Source organism: Caretta caretta, chromosome 4 (genome assembly GCF_965140235.1).
Source record: "Caretta caretta isolate rCarCar2 chromosome 4, rCarCar1.hap1, whole genome shotgun sequence".
NCBI classification, from domain to species: Eukaryota; Metazoa; Chordata; order Testudines; family Cheloniidae; genus Caretta; species Caretta caretta.
Genome location: NC_134209.1, coordinates 107,591,932 through 107,615,499, shown reverse-complemented (window position 1 = coordinate 107,615,499; position 23,568 = coordinate 107,591,932). Strand labels below are relative to the sequence as shown.

The window sequence follows — 23,568 nt, the reverse complement described above, 5'->3', positions numbered from 1 at the left end:
GCAGGTTTATTGGCTTTCAGTGAACTCACTGAAATGTGCTCAGATAAAATAAAAAGATATTTTATCTAACTGTCAGCCATGCAATATCAGCCTGGCTCTGGGAGTCTAGATAGATTCTGTCCTTCATAAACATCACTATCAGATTTAGCAGGCCAAATTAAGCCTCAATGACACCTGTGCAATCCCATTACATTCAACAGATTTTCAAAGGAGTAACAGGTTGGAACTTAATAAATAATTCTGTTACTGATGCACAAGAAGAACAGATCCAGCTCCCTATTTCTTAGGTGTGTTGGATCTGTAGGGCTACCAGGAGCAAGGCAGTAAAATAATTTTGCCATCACATTAAGCAGATATGACTCTTGAAAGTCTTGATACAAAGAGGAGGCCAATCCATTGAGAAATGAGATGTCACTTTTAGACATTTTCAAAGCAAACGTGCAATTTAATGGACTCGTTAATTCTGTAAGACCACACACTGCACTTGTTATCCAATTCCATTTGGCATTCAAGATAACTTGCTTAAGCTGCATGTGAAGGCAAAAGTAAAACTTAGGATGAAGTGAGCTGTAGCTCACGAAAGCTCATGCTCAAATAAATTGGTTAGTCTCTAAGGTGCCACAAGTACTCCTTTTCTTTTTGCGAATACAGACTAACACGGCTGTTCCTCTGAAACCTGTCATTATGCAAGGCACTGCATTTAGCCGTATGGAGTGGAAATCTATCAACTGCATGAAAAAACTTAGGATGAAGTGAGCTGTAGCTCACGAAAGCTCATGCTCAAATAAATTGGTTAGTCTCTAAGGTGCCACAAGTACTCCTTTTCTTTTTGCAAAAGTAATTTGATATTTCTAAGGGCTTCCCTCTCTACTGCTCTTCTCCTGTTGGTATAATCTTCTGTTTCACTTTCAACAACCAAAGTACAACAGGATATGGTGGTTTTTCAATTGGCAAAAACAAAGAACTCATAAGAACAATGTTATACACTGATTTAAACGGACACTAAGGAGAGAAGCCAAGTTTCCATGTTTTAACATGCTGACTTTATTTTGTGTGAGCTGAGAACTTTCCCTCCCTCAACCCCTTTCATTTGCTTTTACATAAGAAGAGCAATTTAATGGAACAGTGGAAAATTGTGGTACTGTGCCAAATGATATACAGAGTAAGTTTCAAACTGTCCTTTTTCTAAATGAGAGGATGAAAAAAAGAAATATACACATATAAGCAAAACAATAGTCACACAAAGTAGAATTATGCCCTAAGAAAAGTAGAGCTGGTTGGAAAAGATTGTTGGTTTTTGCAGGAAATTTTGAATTTCCCCCCAGTTTTTCAATGAAAAAACAAAACTAAAAATTCTCAATGTCACTGAAAAAGAGAGGAAAAAGAAGGGAAAGTGAAGGAGTGGGGGAAAATGCCAAATAATGAAAATAGGTTGGTTTTTGAAAGCCAGATTTTGGTGTTTTAATGTATATCATGAGGGTATCTAAACCAGAAACTACCATTCTGGGACCGCCCCAGAACCCACTTCTCATGCAGTGACTCCCATCCCATTTAATAAAATGAGATCAGGGCGGTCTTGTCTTTCCCCTCTCTTCCCCCACCTATTTACAACGCCCCGGGGGCCATGATGACCCTCATTTAAAAACCTCTGGTCTAAATAATATCATGTGAAATCTGACTGCTTACAAATACTTCCCACAATTTTGTTCCAAATCAAAGAGCATCCACAGCTGTCTTATTTGTAAAAGAAGAAAAAACAAAAATACACTTTCATTCAAACAGTGCAGAATGTAAAGATCGGTTTTAAAACTTTACACATTTTAAACCCATGCAGGAAGAGAGAAACTACTCTGCCTATTCAAAACAAACAAGTTGAGTCCTTCTAAGATCAGGTTTGGAGGGCTAGCTCAAACAGTCTCAAATTAAAAATAAATCCCCCAAAATAACCTACATGAAAATTTAGTCATCACATCTGTCATCTGTTATGCTCTTAAATAGCTTAGAAAATCAATTTTATATCATTCCATCTCACATTTAAGCTGGATAATAACTCTTCCTTAATTTTACTTTATGTATGCTCAGCAGCTACAAACCAGTTTTGTTTTGTTTGATACCACAAGCATTTCTCAGGGAACTGACACAACCTTATCAAAAGGATTTCCATATTGTTAACTTATTCAGGCTTTGCAGAGTCAAAGACATGGACATAGAATTTGATGGGGGAGAAAGAGTGCCGATATATTTCAATACCTAAAGTGATCTGAGATTAATTTCTAATCCCATGTTGAACTGGTATGTAGTACAGATGATTTCTCAAGCTTTTATCTCCTTACCCTCCAGCAAAAATCCAGTTATGGATGAATATTTGACCTTGGCTAGCCCCATGCTAAGAAATAATTATCTAAATCACTATTAACATTCAGGCCTGCTTTCTTGACTCTCCCGCTCTAGTCTGTGTTTGTGCCTTCTAGTTGCTGTCCACAGAAAGGATAAGGGACATATCTCTCTGTCAGCTAAGGGAATTCTCCTGCAGCTTCAGTGGCAGCTTTTAAAACTGAAAAGCCAGAGTTTGGGTCCCAGCTACGAGTCTGTGCATGTGATTTGCTTAGTAATTAAAATTGTGCCTGTTGTCTCCAGTATTGCCAATCCTCAGCTTTCAAAAATCATGAATATGCCCCCCCAAATCATAAAACTGGCTTAAAGATCATGAGATTTTTAAAAAGTAATACATTTTGGGTTCTTTTTATTTGCCTCTGGCTTCTAAGCCTTTACGATGCACCTGGTTCACTCTTTCAGACATTTCTCCACAACTGTGAGGGCTAAAAAAGCGAAGTTATTTAGCCTTTTAAACTAGAGTTCTTTGAGATGTGTGATCCTTATCTGAATTTCACAGTGGGTACACGTGCTCCATGTGCCTGTCGGAGAATTCTTGAAAGTAGGGTCAATTAGTTACAAAGGATAAGTAACTTCCCTTTCTTCTTTGAGTGCTGGTCCCTATGCATATTCCACTGTATGTGACTGACAAGCGGTGCTGTAAGAGGAGGAGAGTTTGAGAATGCAAATGATACGACTGTTTGGAGAACTTGTATCCCAAAGCATGAGTCAGTGGCAGAGGCTTAGACTAAGATATAATGTCTTGTGAATGCGTGGATGTAACTCCATGTTACTACCTTGCAAATATCAAGCAGGGGTACCTTGTGAAGTGATGCTACAAAGTTTGCCTGTGCTTTTGTAGAGTGAGCCCTTATTCCATGTCGGGGAGGCGGATGTGCCAACTGATAAAGTAGTATACAAACAGAAATCTACTTAAAAGGTTCTCTGAGAGGAAATAGCGTGTTCTCAGACTCATTCCACTACAGCAACAATCTAGGTGACTTTCTGATCTGTTTCATTCTCTGTGAGTAAAATGCCAAAGCTCTTCTCATCTCAAGGAAATGAAGACTTTTCTTTCCATTCAAAGCTTGGGGCTTCAGAAATTACACGGATAAGTGAACAGATTGATTAGTGTGAAATTCTGAAACTACTTTGGAGGTGAATTTTGGGTACAGTTGTAGAGAAACTTTGTTGTTATGGACTACTGTGTATGGGCAGGGGCGTGTCTGCCATTAGCATCCCAAGTTTTACCCTTCTAGCTGAGGTGATGGCAATTAGGAAGGTTATCTTCACTGGCAGATAAGACATTGAACATGTAGAGAGGGGTTCAAAGGGTGAATTAGTCAGTGCAGAAAGTTAAGAGGCTTTCTTTGTTACTGGTGGGAAGATTCTGATTAAACTTTTTAGGAACCTAGACATTACTGGGTGAGTAAAGACAGAATATCCCTCTGTTGGTGGGTGATGCACTGATTTCCACCAAGTGAACCTGTAGGGAGTTAGGGGAAAGACCTATGGTCTTGCTGAGCCCATACAGAGAAACATTTCCGCTTGACTAAAGAACTTTTTTGGTGAAGTTTTTTCTGCTATTATTAAGAACACTTTGCACAGCTTCAGAGAAGGAACATTCTAGGTTCAACACCCATCCAAATATCAAGCTTCGAGATGAAAAGCACCTGAGTTGGGGTGTCTGACCGTACCATTCTCATGCATCTAGAGATCCAGAAAGGGCAGAATGCTGATGAGTGGGCAAGTTGACATTTGTAGGTGATCTGGGAACCAGAACTGTCTGAGCCATTTGATTGTGATGAAGATGACTTGTGATCCACCCTGCTGAATTTTCCAAAGAGCCCGAAGTAGCAGCGAGATGGTAGGAAAGTCATGGTTCAAATGGTCTTTCCAAGGGAGTAGCAGATAATCACCTCTCAGGACAGGCCTTGAGCTCCCCAGGTGCAGTATATATTGCATTTCCTGTTTGTCTGGTAGGTGAACAGGTCCCAAGCAGAGGTTCCCCACTGAGTGAAGATGTTGTTCATCATTGAAACATGTAATGCCCACTCATGGTTAATGGTGAAGTGCCCACAGAGGATGTCAGCCTGTGAATTCTTGTCTACTGGAAGGTGCACTGCTGATAGGGTGATATACTTCCTGATACACCAATTCCATAAGTTGACCGCTTCTGTATACAAGGAGAATCTCATCTTGAGAATGGTCCTAAAGAGGAATGGGAAAGAGGGCTTTGAAGGAAGTGGGGACAAAAACTTGATGGTATAGCTGGAATGGATGATATCCAATACCCACTTGTCTACTGTTATTGCCCTCCAGATGGGAAGAAAAAAAGTCTCAGGTGGCCACCAAAGCGGATTTGGGGATCAGGTGGGGATGGCATAAAAATTGGTTTGAAAACTCCCGAACATCTTGTCAAAAGTACCTCCTGGCCAGGGGAGCATGGGTTGATATGGGAGACGCCAGGTAACATGGTCTTTGTACCTTCTGTCTCTTACTGGGTAGTTCATAAGAGCATTGGTGGTAAAATGCTTGTGGCCAATGTACAGGGAGATCTCCCCAGCCTGAGTCCAACTGAGGCCTCATTGCTTTTTCCATGTGACGTTTCTTAAGCCAGAGTTCTTGCGCCTATGAGTCCAGATGGGAAAGGAGTGACAGATATTGCACTTAGCAGAGATATGAGCTTCTCAGAGGCAACAAAGGCAGTACTGGTGTTCGTCACTAACTGAGAAAGGGCAGGGACAAGAGGCAGTTTTTAAAACCTGGTGTCCCGGGCATAATCTAAGTCCCATTCCGGGGAGGTTAGGGAGTTCCATTACTAAATATAGTATAAAAACGACTAACACTAACTATGCTGAAGTAAAATAACTGTTTAAAACTTTGCATGCAGCATTGTTGTAGCCATCTTCGTTCCAGGATATTAGGGAGACAAGTCGGGTAAGGTAATGTCTTTTATTAGACCAACTTCTGTTGATAAAGGAGACAAGCTTTCAAGTTTACGTAGAGCTCTTCTTCCGTTTGTTTAAAACAGCTTGTTTAAAACTCTTAAATATTTACAGACTTGAAGACAAAAAGGAGCAGCTCTGGACACTGGGAGGATGCTGACTCAGGCCAGGAGGTGGTAAGAAGGAACTAGAGAGGCAGTGGGTCCACACCACCCCTTGTACCCTCGACACAGAACATGAGAAGAGCAAGGTCGAGTGTGCAGGCACAGACCAATGGACACTACTTGCAAGAATTCTCCAGTCTCAGACTCATGGAAAGGATGTGTGCCCGCAGTAAAATACAGATAGAGACCAGCACTTGATGAAGAATTTGCCTTTTTAATTTTTAAATGAAAGCTGATATTTTCACCCAGCCACCTCCCTTCAGGAGCTGGTGCTTTAAGAAAAGACACCAAATATTGCAAGAGTCACAACAAAAATCATGGAAGCTGGCAATGTTCAGTGTCTGCAACCAATGACTTTGTTACATACTCCTTCCTACTAGGCTGTTTGCCATCCTTAACTGTCATGAACAAAAACTAGCAAAGCTGAAACATACCAAGTCATACTGCCCTATCTCCATATTAAACTGAGACATTAGCATCGTAGCTGAAACACAGGTCCCAAGACTGAAGATGCATTGTAGCATGGGCAAAACTAAGGGGATCCATAACAAACAAGCCTGCAGCAGGTAACGGGTGACATTGTCTGCTGCATTCCAACCTCCTTGAGGAGCACAAAGCCCAAACCAGCCAAATCTGGCCAGCTGAGAAAGCTTCAGAACTGGGGGATCTTGAGAGCTGGCAGAGAGTCAGCGTACTCAATGCTGGTGAACAAGGTGCATTGGAATATATCAGAGGTGTGGAGAGAGAACACTTTGCTCTAGCTATCACCAGCTAGCATGTGGCATAGTCCGTCCTCTACCCCCTCCTGGTTGCTGTATTCTATGCTAGGGCTGTTGTTGGGGCTTAGCCAAACAAATAACCAGAAAGTGGAGACTTGGCACAGCAGAAAATCCGGGCAAGAGTCTGCACGCCGGACAATAATGGCTGTTCTAGCTGACTTGTGAGTTGCGTTATCATTGGATAAGGACGCATCATTTGACTAGGAACAGTAAATCAACTTCTCTGCAGAACTCAGAAAACTTGGAATAGGGCCACGTTTCCAAAAATGGGTCAGTAATATATTCCTATTCGACAATTAAAGATTTAATAAATGCCTGCAAATCAAAAGGATTTACTCCAGAAAGGAAGTTTGAAATATCATGTCACCCATAACTTTGCTCCTGGCAATGGAGTCTTTGGTTCAAACAAACAAATAAAGGGTAGCACTATCAACAGATAAGGCCCTAAAGGCAAACCTCCTGCACCCATGCAAAGAGTTCAGTAAAATCTTAAAGTTTCATACATATTTTGACAAAAATAAAGCTAGATTATGTGGACAAGGGACCTGGAAAAGTGCTGTAGTTTTATCTGTTTGAATGTTAGCTAAGTGGAATTTATGTCTTTGTGTTGCAGAGGATTCAGAGTTTCTTAGTAGATGGACAGAGAGTTATTCTATAAAAATTATATTGCAACACAATGTCATGTTACAGTTGAGCTGTGGGCCCAGACTTGCAGGTCTACTCTATGTCTAAGACAAAACACTTTCAATATGTATTGCAGCCACCTCACTAATGGAATTTAAGGACCATTTCCACTCTAAAGAGATCCACAACACTACTTTAAAATTATCAAGATGCTCTGGTCCCAGGAAACAATGACTATCTTCTTTTAAACACAAAGGTGATCTAGAGAGCAATTATTTACTCTTCTAGTAAAAAAAGACAAAAATCTACAAAAACAAGTATTTTCCCTACCTAAACCATTTATTTCACAGTTCTAGGTACCGTCTATCTGCTTCTCAGATGAGTTTTTCATAAGTATGCTTGCAGGAATTTGTTTAGCTTCTTAAGACATGGCATAAAAGAACAGGTAAGAACTAAATCTCAATAAAAGGAGAAAGATAGCTAGTGTGGCTCTGCAGTGCAAAAATCAACTCTGTACAATTTAGCAAATTGAATTAGCCTGGTCTCAAAGACCTTTGAAAAATACTGATCCCAGAGTTATCTTCAGGGAGATACTTCCTAGATAAACATTTACCACTGTCCCAGACACAGCTATTATTCAATAACAAATGTTCGACACCAGAAGTGCCCACTTTAACAAGCTGTATCTGTCATAGGGCAGCCCGGCTTGGCATGCCCTCCTATTACAGGCTGCAGTATGACAGGCACACAGTCCTGCCTGGACTTTTCCTCTCAGGTGATCCAACAACTTAACTTCAGGCTTTCTTGTCACAATGCTACCTATCCTTAGGGCTGGTTTATTACAACAACATAGTCCAAATAATTCATAACAAAAGTCCCAAAAGTATGGTCCATTTCTCATCCCAGTGTAGTCATTAAAACTCAAGACATCTTGTACCTTGATGCCCCACATACTGGTGCCTTCAACCAAGCCCAGACTCTGATGGTCCTCTCCTGTCCTTATACCAGGACAGCCACCCCAGCCCTTCCCAGCAGGAATCTCCACAGTTTCTGTGCTGGGAACATTCTTGCTGGGGGGCATCCCTCTCCCCGGGCCTGTCATATTTCACTGGGTCCAGCTTTTTGGTCCTGGAGATGTCAGTGGGTAAACTCCTCTGCTGCTCCCTTGCCCTCAGCCCTCTCTGGCCCTGGCTCTCAGATGCCAGTCAGCAAACCCCTCTTGTTGTTCTCCTGCCTTCTCCCAGGAACCACCTTCTATTTCCTTCTGGGACTCCCAGTCTCCTGATCTCTGGCAGCTCTCATCTGCCCTTCCTGACTGAACCAGTTTGCTCTGACTCAGTGGGACTCCCTCTCACTGAGTCTCTCTCTGATCCTTTACAGCCCTTTGTGCTGGCCTGCCCTCTCAATTGGCTAAATAGGAACACCTACTCTTGCACAAGAGTTGGACCTACTGGGACCAACCATCCTGTGACATACCCCTTGCTAAAGAACAAAACAAAACAAAAACAAAAACAAAACCACCCCCCGCAAAACCCTGCCTCTCACAAGACCCCTCCTGGGCCACTCTCACCCCAAAACCAAAAACCCATCCCCCACAAACATATTGCATAAAACATTCCTTATAATACTCCAGGGCCCGACCCAAACTTTCCCATATCAATCCAACAAAACAAATATTCCCCATAAACACTGCACGAAAGTCATTCCTTGTAAATTTATGCACATCGCAGAAAGGTTCCCCAAATTTCCTCACAGTTCCTAAAACCAGTCCTAGATTGAGCAAGTCTCTTACTCGGTTCTCCTTGGTCTTCTGTGGTGTGGCCAGCCACGACTCCCTGGCCTCTGCTGCACTGTATTCCTCTTGCCAGAGGCTAGTCAAAATGCCCACATTTTCCACTCTAATGTCATATGGCAGCCCTGTCTGGAGCACCCTCCTGCTGTAAACCACGGCATGACAGTCACACCTGTCTCAGTTTCCCTCCTTCAGAGTCCCCAAAAATAGTCCAATAGTCTTTCTGAGTGCAGTCTTTGTGGGGTTAATTTATTACAAATGAAAGCCCTGTGCACACAAGTCCCAACATCACAATCCAGACAATACACCAAATGCAGATCTGGCATCCCTCCCCACACCACTCTCCAGCATAGCCTCTCTTTCCCTCTGTCTCCAGCTCTCTGGTTCCAAGAAGCAGCAGGCATCTCCCACTGCAGTTCTCAGCCTTCATCCCTCTCCAGTCTTCTCTGGCCTTGGTTCTCTCTGGCTCAGGAAGAACAGCTGGCTAGCCCTTCCACTGGATTGCTAACCCTCATCCTTTTTCAGCCTCCCAGCACTGGGTCTGGCTCTTGAAAGTTAGTAGGCTAATCCCTCCACAGGCTCCTACGTCTCAGCCCTTTTCAGCCTCCTGGCACTGGCTCTTCAGTTCAGGAAGGTCAGCCGGCTATCCCCTCCCATGGATTTCCTGATACTTCTCCTTTCTTCAAAGGAGGGCCTACAGTGAGCCTTCTACTCTCTGTAGTTTTCCCCAGAGACCTCCTCCAGTCTCCTGACTTTTCCTGATTGACTCTCACCAAGGCTTCCTCTCCCTCAAATTCTGCAGCCCCTGAAAACCCTCCTAATTGGCCAAACTGAGAGCACCTGTTCTGGCACAGGGGAGCTGGATTTACTGGGGCTGGGCACCCGATGACAATGTCTTAATGCATTTCCATAGTGTCCCAACTGCATCAAATTGAAGGCATATGAGTCTCATGGTCATAGGTGATTGCTTGCAAAGGAAAAATTCACCTACATCAAACATGACAAGCACACAGTTCTTATTACATGGTCTCCTTTCAACAAATAGGCTAGGCCGAAATGCTGAAGCCAACCACCGCTTCCAGATCCACAAACCTTTAACTCCTTCCAGCTTCTCTAGGACTCATAGCAAGCTATTTAATACACTACCTTTATTTCTTCCTCCTATAATGCCCTGAAGCTATTAAGAAACAATGCCATGTGAAGAACATACTAAATATCTAGGATTCAAACACTACTCTGACATTGGTAGGTATTATCTATGTTTCTGAGCCTACATTGATGAACTATGGGCCTAATCCAACTCCCACTGAAGTCACTGGGAATCTTTCTTCTGAATTCATGGGAGTTCAGTCATACCGTATATTTGTGTATCTAGTCAGCTTTGAATTTAATAAAAATGGTCTTTTTTTATAACTCAAGTTTCACTCCTGTTAAGTAAAGATAATAATTAATGAAATACTTTCCAGGAATTTCTGAGTTTCTATGTTAATGTATCACTCATATTATTAGATGAATGTATACTTATGGAATTTAATTCAGATGAATGAAATGGATGTGATTTCAACAGACAATACTATATGAGATATAATACAGACCGATTTTTCAGCTTCCTTCTTGCAGAAATACTGAAATTGCTTGTGTGACAAATTAAGCTATTTTTTTTTTTTACTGTTTTTGGTTTTGTATTAACAAAATTCTTAATGCATTTGAATTTTCATGCTGAGAAATTAAAACTAGTATGCTCATATTAGTGTTTAAGTATACATACATGTATTTGCACTCATCAAAGAGACTTCAGTGTGGGATTTACCTCCCTGCCAGAGGGCAAATAAATACCACCAAGGAACAAAGGCCCTTTTCCCTGGTGGAGCTGACATTGGGAAACATGCCAACACATTATCCTCAGGATTATAAGCCTGAAATTAGAAAATGTAAATATTTTCTAAAAATACAGAAGTGGAGAGTACAGCATGCACTAACCATCATTTGCATACAAATTCACTGCATAAATATTTGAAACGTGACCAGCTGGTAACAGATGTGAAAAGGAATTCCGAGGCATATATGAGATTTAAATAATTGAACTGATTAGTTGATAATAAGAGCATCCTCCTGCATTTAGGGTCAGATTCTGCTCTCTTACACCCGTGCAGCCCAATGCAGCTAATGACATTGCCCAGGAGGCAAGAGAGGGCAGAAATTGACTCATACTGTGTAATACCTTTTGTCCAAAGGATCTAAGGTGGTTTACAAATTCCTAGGTATGTGAGCTGGGTCCACTGATTTCAATGGGACTACTCACAGGCAGGGGTGAAAGTGGGCCAGTAAAAAGTAACTGCCGGTACCGGCCCGTTCGCAGCATCGCCGCAGCAAAGAGCCCTGCTTAAAGCGCTGGTTTAATGTCTTGCCCCGACGGGTGGGGGCAAAATGGGCAGCTGCTCCAGGGTCGGTGATTTAAAGGGCCTGGGGCTCCCAGCCACTGCCACTACCGCAACAGCGGCCGGAGCCCCGGATGGCGTGGGCCAGGCAGCGCAGATGGGCTGGCTGGGGAGGCTGACCCCCGCCTCAGCCCTGCCCCTTTCACCCAATGCCCTGCCCCTTCCAGTGGCCCAGATCCGGGCCCCTGTACCGGTAGGTGTATAATGTTACTTTCACCCCTGCTCACAGTTATAAACTTAAGCATGTGTGCACTGTTTGCACAATTGGGGCATATATCATGGTGGATTGCTTAAATCACCAAGTGGAAAGCCTCAATTTAAATCACTGATTTCATTCAACTTTTCCATTTTTACTTCAGTTATTTTCTAAAGAAAGCTGCATTCTCATTGGTTGATATAATTATTAACACACGTTGATTTACAACTAAATAGAGCCTTTACACTAGATTTGGTACATCTTTTTGCTACCTAGGTGCACTATAACTATATACATTTATTTAAGCAATTATATAGCATAATATTTTCAGATTCTATTAATTGTACATTTTTAATATGTTAGAAAATGGTGAATGATATAATACTTATTAACTAGATAAACTTTTTGCTCATATTTGTGTCAAGCTGCATTAGAATGGTAACTGGAATTTCATTAAACACACAAAAAAATATATACAATTTATTTTAATTAAACAAAACAAGCCCTTAATACAGCAGGACATATTGTGCCATATTCATAAAGCTCGATCTCAAAAGTTAGATATTTTTCCTGATTCTTTCTTTATATAGAAAAGCAGTCTTTAACTCAAAGATTTTGATAGATGCTCATGGATTCAGCATGTTTATTTTTTATTTAAATGTTTTGAGAGATTATAATAAATTTACCCCTCAACATCTTTTGATTGAACTCAGATTTCATTTTAAACGGGTTTATTTTTTAAAAGGAAAAAATAATTTAAATAAAAAAACCAAAGTAAATAAAGTCAGATGCTTTTTTTTTTTTTTAAATGGATTTTAATCCACCATGGCATAACTATAGAACACTTCATCTACCACTGAAATGTACCAGTGTTGCTGGATAGTAACACTACTCAACAGTTTAGGACTAGAGGTAAAACGGCAAAGAGAATTTAGGGAGGCAGAATATTTACTGGCTGCTTTTCCAGGAATACTACAAAAGCATTTTAGTTCATGGTGCTCTGCTGGCTACTTGGAATGATTACTTGTTCAGAAATGACTTGAATGGAATCAGAATGGGTATCCTTCTGAAGTCAGTATTTCCCAGTACTTAGCATGTAATGATACCTGAAACACTGTAGTCCTTTGCTTACAACAGGCAATAACTATGAAATGTATGTGATTTCTATTACAAATTTTGACTTTTTAATGGAAACCACTGCAGAACAACCAACTGTTTCTGCTATCACCTGTACAAAGATACTGGAATCATGATTATGGTGTGTCTTTGATAACGTGACAGCTCCACACACTATGGTGCCTACAAATTTCTTGACATGGTGCTTCTTAAAATATTACTCTCTCTTTTAAGTGGCCTACCCCTTAAGTTACATATTTATATAAATCTCACTCTCCATATCTCAAGTTTTTTTTAACCATTGCCCACCTCAGTAGTGTCTGAATGTCTTCCATGTAAAATAGACTGGCAGGACTGAAGTCCTCAGTAACGGATACTGGCTGTGACCCAGAATTAAATCCTCTGAGCAAACACTGGGAGACCTTTCATCCTGTCTGGCACCACAATGAACAACTGCGTTGACTTGCGAAATGGCTTAGTCTTGTCGAGCTACAAGTCAAACGCTCTCCTGATGTCCAAGGCGTGCAATTTGCGCTCCTCTTCTGATTTAAGAGGCTTTGGAAAGAAGACCGGTAAGTATATGTCTTGCCTGGTATGAAACTGTGAAACTACCTTGGGCAGGAATGCTGGGTACAGCCGCAGCTAGACCTTGTCCTTGTAGAACATGGTATAGGGCGGCTCTGAAATAACTGCCCTGATCTCAGAGATCCTATGGGCAGACGTTATGCGACCAGGAAAAAAACTTTCCAGGAGGAGGAGGAGAGGGAGCAGGAAGCTATAGACTCGAAGGGAGGACCCATAAGCCGTGACAACACAAGGTTCAGGTCCCAGGGAGGGACAGGATCCCTGACATGCGGGTAGAGCTCCAGACCTTTCAAAAACCACTGTCATGTTGTGAGTAAAGACTGACCTGCCCTGGAGTGGAGGGTGGAAGGTCAAAATAGCAGCCAAGTGGACTTTGATTGGACAGCCCTTGGAGCTTGAGGTGTAGAAGATAGTCCAGGATAACCAACAATGAGGCACGTGAACCTCTTCCACTTGGCGAAGTAGGTTGCTCTGGTGGAGGGCTTTCTGCTACCCAACAAGACTTGTTGGATCCAGGCCGAGCATTCCCATTCTTCTGCATTTAGTCATTCAGAAGCCACGGTGTCAAGTGCAGTGCCGCCAGGACCGCATGCAGAAGATTGCCATGGTTCTGGGACAGCAGGTCCGGACAGAGGAAGCAGCAGCGGGGCAGTTACCAAAAGGTCTGTCAGCATGCCAAACCAGTGCTGCCAAGGGCACACAGGGGCTACCAGGATTACCTTTGCCTTGTCCTGTTTGATCTACATAAGTATCTTGTGGATTAGCAGCACTGGCAGGAAGGCGTACATCAGAGCCGCCGACCATGGGAGCAGAAAGGTGTCCGACAGGGAGCCCCAGTCCAATCCACGGAATGAGCAGAACATATGGTATTTCCTGTTCTGACGGAATGTGAAAAGGTCCACCTGGGGAGTCCCCCCACCTCTGGAACATCACACTGACCACCTCTGGGTGGAGCGACTACTTGCGGCGAGATGAGACGGTCCTGCTGAGGCAATCTGCTACCATGTTCCTGGCCCCGGGAAGATGCGCAGCTACCAGATGGACAGCACGCTACACACACAAGTCCCAAAAGCGGAGAGTTTCTTGGCAAAGGGCTGACAACCTGGCTCCACCCTGCCTGTTGATATAATACATTGCAGCGATATTGTCTGTCAGGACCTTCACCACCTTACCCTCCCTATGGGGCAGGAAAACCTGGCAGGCCAAGTGAACCGCATTGAGCTCCGACGTTTCTGTGGAGGGACAGATCATCTTGCAACCAGCGGCCTTGTGTGCTGAGCTCGCCCAGCCCAGGTCTGAGGCATTGGAAACCAGGGTCAGCGACGGGGATGGGGCCGCAAAGGGAACTCCCTCCAACACCTAATGGGGCTCAACCACCACTCCAGGGATCATCAGATGTGAACTGGCACTCAGATTACTTGGTCTAGATTGTGACTGGTGGGAATGAACCAGACCAAGGCTCCTCTGCACCTGTTCCAGAGATCTGCCCTTGATGAGCCAATCATCGACATAGGGGTAGACCTGAACCCCTCGATGCGTGAGGTATGTGGCCACTGGTACCATACATTTTGTGAATACCCTCGGGGCAGAAGAGAGACCAAAGGGCAGAACCATTAACTGGAAATGGCACCCGCCCACCACAAAATGGAGGAATCCTCTGTGACCTTGGAAGATGGAGATATGGAAATAAGCATCCTTCGGATAGAGGGTGGCGTATCAGTTTCCCAGATCCAGGGAGTGGATGATGGAAGCCAGGGAGACCATGAGGAACTCCAACTTTCTGAGAGAACTGTTGAGGCGCTGCAGGTCCAGAATGCATCTTAGACCCCCTTTTGCTTTCAGGATTAGGAAATAATGGGAGTAGAAGTCTTTTCCCCTCATGTCCCAAGGGACCTCCTCCACTGCCCCCAGCTGCATGAGGTATCGACCTCTTGAATGAGGAGTTGCTTGTGAGAAGGGTCCCTGAAGAGGGATGGGGAAAGGCGGCCAAAAGTTGCAGGGTGTAGCCCCAAGATACAATCTCTAGCACCCAATGGTCTGACGTGACCCATGATCAGGGCAAACAGTAGGGATGAAGATGGTTGAGGAAAGGACAAGCTGGATCTGGGGAGCTGACTGGGGCATCGCTCTCAAGCACACCCTCAAAACAAGCGCTTCTAGCCCACGTGAGGCTTCGATGGGCCGAGTTGTGCAGGAGGAGGAAGGGCGGCGATGACTAAAACTCGTGTCTCTATCCCTTCTCTTTTCAGTCCCCTGTCGATACTGCCAAGGGCTTGGTGGCAGGGGCAGCTGGAACTGCTTCCTCACTGATTGCAGCATACGCAGACACAGGGAGTGAAGGGTGGCCAAGTGTCTTTCAGTCCGTGCAGCCTCTGCATCAGTCTGCTCTGCGAAGAGCCCATTCCCATCAAAGAGAAGATCCTGGGTCGAGGTCTGCATTTCCTGGGACAGGCCAGCGGTCTGAAGCCAGGAGATGCACCTCATGACCACCACTAACGCGACCACCCTAGCTGCTGAATCAGCTGCGTCCCACGCAATTGGAGGGAGCACCTTGCAGACGTCATACCCTCCTCCTAGAGCCTTGAATTCCTGGGCCAAGTCCTGGGGCTGGGAGTCCTTGAACTTACGGAGGGAGTCTCATAAGTTGAAGTTGTACCTCCCCAAGAGAGCCTAGTGGTTAACCACCTGGTACCGAAGGCTGACCATTGAATAAATCTTTCTTCCAAAAAGGTCCAGCCTCTTAGCCTCCTTATTTTTGGGAGTCGAACTGGTTTGCCTGTCTGTCCTTCTCGTTGGCTGCCAAGATGACCAGTGAGGCCGAAGAAGGGTGGGTATACAAATATTCAAAATCCTTGGCTGGGATGAAATACTTTTTCTCGGCCCTCTTGGAGGTGGGAGGCATGGAAGAAGGAGATTGCCAAAGGGCTTTTGCTATTTTTATGACCCCATCCGGCAGCGCAACATGGGCAGGGGTAGAGGCCGAGAGCATATTAAACAGAGTGTCCGCCTGTTAGGCCATTGCCTACATTTCCAAGCCCAAGTTTGTACCCACCCTACAAAGCAGGGCCTGATGTTTTTTAAAATAATCTGGCAGGCTGGCACGAGAAGGTCTTGCCACTGCCTCATCCGGGGACGATGGGGGAGGAGGATTTTGGGGTGGGCGCTCGCTCCTCTACTCCACCCTCTGAGTGCACCTCCGTGTACTGAGCTCGGTGCCGCCGGTTACTGCTCTGAGGCCGCAGCCGAGGAATAGACTGACGGAGGCATTGGAATCACAGGCATGCCCCGCACGCTACAGTAGGGCCATCGCGCTGGCCACTGGCCTTGCTGCCACGACAGCATCGCAGAGGTTGATGCAGCCTCAGGTGCCCAATCGCACCAGTACTGTCGAGGTGAAGGGCTGAGCTCCCTTTCCGTACCAGATGAATCACCTTCTTGTGACCACAGAGGGGCTGTCGAAGCTTGCGTCTGGTGGCTAACTGGAGATGCGGGAGACCAATGCCTCGAGTAGGAGGACTGGTGATGGGGCTGAGGGATTGGTACCCCGATGGAGACCGCTCCCACCATCTGGGAGATGGGGATCTGTGCTGAGAAGACAGACGGTGGGATGATGTTCGGTGCTGGCGATACGGTGACAGGTGCCTTCCTGTAGGCGACCCATGTCAAGAGGGCAGAGACTGTGAGTGTGATGCCAGCGATACACGGTGTCCCACAGAAGACAGTGACCTGGGGCCTGGAGACGGAGAGTGCTGTCTCATCTCCAGAGATGGGAGTCATTTGTCCGTCCCCTGGGGGGTCTTTACGGCTGGCTTGCCCTCGCTGGGAGCCTTTGCCGTGACCTGCGACACACGTGGTGCCAGCGGTGCTGGTAGAGCCCTCTGTTCTCTGGGTGCTAGCAGAGCCTGGAAGATGCGACACTTGTCCTTGCCATGTGATTCCCCCACGCACTTGAGGAGGCTGCTATGGGGGTCATTAACAGGCATAGGCCTGTTGCAGTCAGAGCAAGGCTTAAAACCCAGAGATAAGGGCTTGCCCCACCTGGGGCAAAGTCCCTGCTGGGACTCTATCTCTAACTACACTACTTAACAACTACTTACTAACTATGGTAAACAAACTATTTACAAGGCCTTAACGCCCGAAGACTGAAGTAGAAGAACTGCTAACCCTTGCAAGGCAAGGGAAAGGTGCTCTGACTAACCACCACGCCATGGGTAGTAAGAAGGAACTGAGAGGGCTGGCAGCACCTAATATACCGATGCATGAGTGCGGCACTCAAAAGGGCGCCACTGCCAACCCTACAGATACCGCAAAGGCAAAAATCTCTGACAGCCGCACACGTGGGAGTGCGCACACCTAGAATGGAATCGACATGAGCAAGCACTTGAAGTAGAAGTGAAAAGTAGATATGTTACCTCCGTATTTGCAGTACTTCCTACTACTTACTATAGGGAATACCTAGAGAACACTGAGAATAGCTCTATTTGAAGTGATTGTTAAGTTTTTAAGGACAGCCACTGTATCATTGGTACAGAACTTAACCATCTTGTTATACTGCATAGTTTTTTTTTAAACTTCAGTGTAGTGACAACCCTACAACCACCTCCCCATTTCTTCACCCACTCTAATACCTTGTGACCCATCTAGATTCTCCACTGTCTACCTATCCCTCCTTTTGAAGTGCTCTGTTCCATTTTTCTTTCCAAAACTCATTCTTTTTCTCCTTCCCCACTCTCATCCCACTTCTCTCCCAACATTAGATCCTCCTTAACATTGCTAAAAACAACGTTACCTTATTCTGCAGCTACAGTACTTGTAAGGATGTTGTTTGTGTGTGTAAGCCAAGTCCTTGTTACATACATCTATGGTTCCATAGGCTAGGATTTTCCCTAGACATGCACTTCATCCTGGGACATCAGTCAGAAGGGAAATCCCTGATCCACAGAGACTGAGATAGAGCAACACACCAGGCTCACATGTAAAGATGTAGTGGTGGGTAAGTATACATTTTAATACATCTAACATACTCACATTTTCTTTTGGTGGTGGCATCAAGCAGAAAGGACTGAAGGATTGTCTACACCACAAAGTTGCACCACTAAAACTTAAGATGTGAATTTAAACCAATATAGTTAAGCCAGTGCAAAAGGCTGTGTGGACACTTCCATTCTGGTATAAGGATGGCTTATTTTGGTTAGCTTACGTCATTAAGGAACCAGTTTAACTAAACTAAAATAAGCTACTCAAACCAGAATAAGAACATACACACACCCTTTTGCAACAGTTTAATTAAATTGGTTTAAAAACTGATTCAGGTTACACCAATGCAGCTTTCTCATGTAGACAATTCCTCAGAAATGACGTTATTAACAAGAGTGGGGAAGTGCTATGGAAGTACCCAGATATGCAGCTGGGTTGAGGAAAAGGAGAAGAGAGAAGATGCCTTAACCAAACCAGTTGCACTCCCATTGAGAATGTGGCTCAGAAAAGCCAGGAAGGTCCCCTTCCTTCAAAACAATCTCTACCCTATGCCCTATTAACATGATGCCTGTTTTGTCTTTATTCCGAGGTTACAAGGGCCTAGGGGATTGAGTAATACTGATTAATGGTGTCTCAAGTTTGGAAGATTCAAGCTATAATTATGGTATTATCTTTTCAAAAGAGCCAGGTACACAAACCCTGCTCAAATCTACTTCATTTTCAACCCTTCTTGGCTAAGTAATTTAATTCAAAATACTAAGTTTATAATTCATAATCTAATATCGCTTGATTAGCTTCCATCTCTCCTGGTATTTAAAGCCCTTTATGGGATTAGCCCTAGCAACCTGAGAGATCATAACACCAGGACACCAGAGATATAGATAAAGTTTTATAGCGTTTCAACCAGTATTTTAAAGGGATGCTGATAAACTTGAGAGGCACCAAGATATTCTTACCTGAAAAATATATAAAGCACTGTAAAATGGCATTGTAAACCATCTCAGTCTCCAAAGATTTACACTCTATTGTTTGTACCTGGAGTATTTTCTAGCAAGGGGGAACGAAGCATAGCAATAGTAGTGGGAGACCCAAACTCCACAATGCTCATGTAGGCTGATCGGTGTCTCTTTTCTTGAGTTAAGGCCACACACCCATTGCAAAATATCTCATGTTGAGTTGGGCAGTGAAGAGAATGGGAGGCTCTCCATGGTGGTTCAAACCAAGTAGTGTCCATCAGGCAGTCTCTATCTGGGAATATGGTTACTCCATCTACTGAACTCCTGCAGCTTCCAGCCATATCAGTGTGGAAGCTCCCCTGAGACTTTTTTCTTCTTCCAGTGTAGTTTCTTCTCCCCAGGTACCTTTCAAGAGTATCTTAACCCTCTTTAGCTTGACAGTGCACTCAAATCTAAAAATAAAATATTTAATAGGGCTGTCAAACGATTAAAAAAATAATTGTGATTAATCGCGCTATTAATCGCGCAAATACTATTTATTTTTACAAGTCCACTCAGTCCTACTTCTTGGTCAGCCAATCACTCAGACAAACAAGGTTGGTTACAATTTGCAGGAGATAATGATGCCTGCTTCTTGTTTACAATATCACCTGAAAGTGAGAACAGGCATTTGCATGGCACTGTTGTAGCTGGCGTGGCAAGATATTTACGTGCCAGATGCGCTAAAGAATCGTATGTTCTTTCATGCTTCAACCACCATTCCAGAGCACATGCTTCCATGCTGATGATGGGTTCCGCTTGATAACGATCCAATCAGTGCAGACTGACACATGTTCATTTTCATCTTCATCATCTGAGTCAGATGCTACCAGCAGAAGGTTGATTTTCTTTTTTGCTGGTTTGGGTTCCGTAGTTTCTGCATCAGAGTGTTGCTCTTTTAAGACTTCCAAAAGCATGCTCCACACCTCGTCCCTCTCAGATTTTGGAAGGCACTTCAGATTCTTAAACCTTGGGTCGTGTGCTGTAGCTATTTTTAGAAATCTCACATCGGTATCTTCTTTGAGGTTTGTCAAATCTGCTGTGAAAGTGTTCTTAAAACGAACATCGGAACATCATCCGAGACTGCTATAACATGAAATATATGCAGAATGCGGGTAAAACAGAGCAGGAGACATACAATTCTCCCCCCAAGGAGTACAGTCACAAATTTAATTGACACGTTATTTTTTTAATGAGCAACATCACCATGGAAGCATGTCCTCTGGAATGGTGGTCAAAGCATGAAGGGGCATATTAACATATCTGGCATGTAAATACCTTGCAACACTGGCTACAAAAGTGCCATGTGAACACCTGTTCTCATTTTCAGGTGACATTGTAACTAAGAAGCAGGCAGCAGTATCTCCCGTCAACGTAAACAAACTTGTTTGTCTTAGTGACTGGCAGAATAAGAAGTAGGACTGAGTGGTCCTGTAGGCTCTAAAGTTTTACACTGTTTTGGTTTTGAGTGCAGTTATGTAACCAAAAAAAATCTGCATTTGTAAGTTACACTTTCACGATAAAAAGACTGCATTTCAGCACTTGTATGAGGTGAACTGAAAAATACTATTTCTTTTCTTTATCATTTTTATAGTGCATATATTTGTAATAAAAAATAATAATATGAAGTGAGCACTGTACACTTTGTATTCTGTTTTGTAATTGAAATCAATATTGAAAATGTAGAAAAACATCCAGAAATATTTAATAAATTTCAATTGGTATTCTATTGTTATGAGTGCGATTAATCACAATGAATTTTTTAAATCATGATTAAATTTTTTGAGTTAATCATGTGAGTTAACTTAGATTAATTGACAGCCCTAATATTTAATAAACTATAGTGCTGTCATTCGGGCCAAAATTTTCAAACTTGAGTGCCTAAAGTCAGGCTCCTAAATCTGTATTGAGGCATTTGCTTTTCAAAGGTAGTGAACACCCACAAATCCCATTGAGGTTAATGGGCACTGCAGGTACTCAACACTTCAGAAATCAGGCATTGTTATTTAGTTGCCTAAATAGGGATATAGGGTTCTATTTTTAAGGCTCCCAGGTTTTGAAAATTTGGGCCACTGTGGTTTATTCCATCTCATCTATTTTTTTATTGTTCTAAATGTTTTTCCAGTTTTCCTACCTTTCCCCCAACCCTAGTAATTTCTTCCCCACCTGTTTCTCTCGGGCAGTGGTTCTCAATTTGTCGGCCGCATCCAAATACTACTTGTATGGCCCTGAGGACGTCACATGGACCACAGCTCTGTGCTGAGGTTGAGAACCACTGCTCTGGGCCGCAGGTTGAGAACCACTGCTCTAAGGCTATGTTTTGGCCACTTACATTTCATCAGTATTACTACCTACTGTTCTAATCTTAGCAAGTTATTTTGATTCAGAGTGTCTCCCTCTATTACTGCCTGCCTGTCTCTTTTCCCAACAGCATGTTTCTAAGCAGGCTAGATCTCATCATCTCTGTTTCCATGTACCTCGTTCTCATGTTTTTTCTCTGTCTAGCTCCTTTCCTTTCCTTTATACTTCCTAGTCTCTCATTACCAGCTATGTGCAACAAGAAACAACAACTCAGATGCTATATCTACACTTGCCATTTAAAGTGCAAAATATCCCTTTTTTGCACTAAAACCGTGGGAGCATCTACACTTGTTAATGACTTTTTGCAGTGAAACTCAGAAGTTTCACCGCAAAAAGAAAACCACCTTCACGAGAGGCATACAGCTCTTACTGCTGTTCTTTTTGCACTGTTGTGAAAGTAAAGTCATGTTCTACCAGTGTAAACACCTTTTGGCCACCAAAGGATATCCCACAGTTCCAAAAGGGACCACTCTGGCCAGCATCTCCGCTGCTCTGACCGCCCCTCCCACTGTAAGCCCCGGGAAGTTTGAAACACCCTGTCCCTTTGCTTGTAGATGTGGCAGGGAAAGCAGCCAGACAGCAGGGGGTTTTGAAAAAAAATACCACAAAGGAAATAAGGAAGTAATGGGGCTGCTGGGACATGAAGCAGTGCAGCACGGGGCACTGAGCATGGACCCAGAATGCCTTCCGCTCACCCCCCCCCACCTCCCACAAGACCTAGCGAGAGAGCTGCACTGTGGGACAGCTGGCCTACAGCGCTGCTCTCATCCCGATGGAAGTGCTGGTAGTGTAAACGCTCTCTGACGCCTAAGGAATTGAGTGAGTACACAAACCAGCGCTTTACTTTCACCGGTTCCCTGTCACCGGTGAAACTTACAGCGCAAAAACTCTGCAAGCGTAGACATACCCAGATGAAGAAAGCAACCAACGTTAAAAAGAGAACAATCGTTGTGGAAAATGTAGGATATTTCACTATTGAGACACACCAATTGGCAAAACATCAGTAGGGCATGTGAGGGAGCATAATTCTATTACCTTCTATTTACTTACACAGTATTGCAGCTCCTATCACTGTAGAATCTGAATGACTCCCAAGCATTTAAAAACAAAACACCAACAATCATCACTCTCTCTTCATTCCTAGCTTGTCACAACAATAACTCAGTTAATTTACAGGCTTTTCTGTTTGTCTTGTGTGTGAATGATGAACTCATTGGCTGAAAGCTCAATTGAAGAAATTAGTTTTACATCTAGTTTGAGTGCAGTAAACCCTACGATTAATCTAATCTCTTGTGGGAGTCCATTCTATGAACCGTTCCTGTGAAAGTTCTGCCTCCAGCATGCATGAACTTCTCCCTATTGGCTGACAGTGGCGTTCTTCAGGTGAAACATAGCTGTTGTATGAAGCCATGGTCACAGAGGGAGTTATGATCTCTCAAGGTTGCTAGGGCTAATCCCATAAATCCTTAAATACCAGGAGAGAGCCTTTGAACCTGACTCCCCAGTGAATGGGGAGCAACAAAGAGAGGAGAGAATCGGGGGAAATGTGTTATGGTCGGTAATGGCGACCTCTGTTACTAAGTGGCTGGGCTGCTGCCTTTTGTACCAGATAGAAATTTATGTTCATAAAGCACAGACGATGAAGTGCAGCTGTGTGAGAACGTGAATCTTCATCCAGGTAGGAAACTCTCCTACTTGCCCAATTATTTCTCCTGCTAATCTCCATGTGCTGCCCCTTTACCATTCTACTAAACCAGAAATTGCCAGGAGTGGAAAGAGTGACAAAGCCTGATCGTGAATACGTACTGGTAACATAAAATCATGCCACTCACAAGTGAAAAAAAGTCATATTTCATAGTTCTAGGAGGCTTACACTTTCACAGTTGTGATATCGAAGCTCCGAAACAGGGCACTTTTTAAAGTAAGGAAAAGTACCAGTCAAGGTTCACTGTTTTTAACCACTGACTGCAATATGTACAGTACATGAAGTGAAGTTAAACAAACAACTATGATTTGTGGGTTGACCTCATATATCACAATCCCACCCCCCAACAATGAGCTGTTCTTTACTGCCTTGAAACCAAACAAAATCGAAGTGACATTTAAGATTTTCCTTATTTTTTAATATTTCCTGCTGTGTTTCTCAATCATACTGCCAGGACAAAGGGAAATTTAATGGACGACTAAGAAAAATGGGTTTCACCCTGAAAATCATGTGTT

The 23,568-nt window shown here is 43.6% G+C and overlaps 1 protein-coding gene across 10 annotated transcripts in view; it reads right to left on the bottom strand.

The window, feature by feature from the left end:
• APBB2 (amyloid beta precursor protein binding family B member 2) overlaps positions 1-23,568 on the bottom strand; it is a 328,999-nt gene that overhangs the window by 46,509 nt on the left and 258,922 nt on the right. The window lies entirely within an intron of this gene.